Source organism: Triticum aestivum, chromosome 3B (genome assembly GCF_018294505.1).
Source record: "Triticum aestivum cultivar Chinese Spring chromosome 3B, IWGSC CS RefSeq v2.1, whole genome shotgun sequence".
In the NCBI taxonomy this organism is placed as follows: Eukaryota; Viridiplantae; Streptophyta; class Magnoliopsida; order Poales; family Poaceae; genus Triticum; species Triticum aestivum.
In genome coordinates, this window is record NC_057801.1 from 360,923,995 (window position 1) to 360,925,870 (window position 1,876).

The window sequence follows — 1,876 nt, forward strand, 5'->3', positions numbered from 1 at the left end:
ATGTGTTGTGTGTTTACCATGTTGTTTGCTTCTTTCCGGTTGTGCTTCTTCTCGATAGTTCCTATTTCGTTGCGATCGTGAGGATTCCTTCGACTATTCTTGGTTCGTCTACACCCGTTCATCTTCTTCACGGACTCAATCTTCTTCCTAGCAGGATTTCAGGCAAGATGACCGTTACCTTGGATCTCACGACTATCATTGCTTTGCTAGTTGTCTCGATGCTATCGCTATGTCGCGCTACCTATGATTTGTTTATCAAGCCTCCGAAATTGCCATGAAACAGCCTCTAACCTTCTTCACCATCCCAGCAAACTGTTGTTTGACTATGTTACTGCTTTGCTCAGCCCTTCTTATAGCATTGCTAGTTGTATGTGCAGTTGCAGGTTGTTCCATGTTGGGACATGGATATCTTGGGATATCACAATATCTCTTATTTAATTAATGCACATATATACTTGGTAAAGGGTGGAAGGCTCATCCTTATGCCTGGTGTTTTGTTCCATCTTGCTGCCCTAGTTTCCGTCATACCGGTGTTATGTTCCTTGATTTTACGTTCCTAACACAATGAGGGTTTATGGCCCCCTCTTGACAGTTTGCTTGCAGTAAAACTCTTCCAGCAAGGCCCAACATTGGTTTTAACATTTGCCTATATAATAATACTCAATTAATTAATTAGTTGGCATAGGGCGTCATGAACCTTAGGAGTTATTTCACATAAACAGGGGGGCCAGTGTGGATGGTGTTGGTCCCAAACTAGAGCACCGTGCATGGTGACGCCCCCGATTCAATCGTACACTAGTCATGCACGCAAATGTGTACGATCAAGATCAGGGACTCACGGGAAGATATCACAACACAACTCTACAAATAAAATAAGTCATACAAGCATCATAATACAAGCCAGGGGCCTCGAGGGCTCGAATACAAGTGCTCGATCATAGACGAGTCAGCGGAAGCAACAATATCTGAGTACAGACATAAGTTAAACAAGTTGCCTTAAGAAGGCTAGCACAAACTGGGATACAGATCGAAAGAGGCGCAGGCCTCCTGCCTGGGATCCTCCTAAACTACTCCTGGTCGTCGTCAGCGGGCTGCACGTAGTAGTAGGCACCTCCGGTGTAGTAGGGGTCGTCGTCGACGGTGGCGTCTGGCTCCTGGACTCCAGTATCTGGTCGCGACAACCAGGAAGAGAGGAAAGGGGAAAAGGGGGGAGAAAGCAACCGTGAGTACTCATCCAAAGTACTCGCAAGCAAGGAACTACACTACATATGCATGGGTATATGTGTAAGGAGGCCATATCAGTGGACTGAACTGCAGAATGCCAGAATAAGAGGGGGATAGCTAGTCTTATCGAAGACTACGCTTCTGGTCACCTTCGTCTTACAACAGGCAGAAGAGGGTAGGTCGAAGTCCTCCAAGTAGCATCTCCAAGTAACATCTCATAGCATAATCCTACCCGGCGATCCCCTCCTCATATCCCTGAGGTAGAGCGACCACCGGTTGTATCTGGCACTTGGAAGGGTGTGTTTTATTAAGTATCCGGTTCTAGTTGTCATAAGGTCAAGGTACAACTCCAAGTCGTCCTGTTACCGAAGATCACGGCTATTCGAATAGATTAACTTCCCTGCAGGGGTGCACCACATAGCCCAACACGCTCGATCCCATTTGGCCGGACACACTTTCCTGGGTCATGCCCGGCCTCGGAAGATCAACACGTCGCAGCCCCACCTAGGCTCAACAGAGAGGCCAACACGCCGGTCTAAACCTAAGCGCACAGGGGTCTGGGCCCATCGCCCATAGCACACCTGCACGTTGCGTACGCGGCCGAAAGCGGAACTAGCCCCCTTAATACAAGAGCAGGCTTACGTTCCAATCC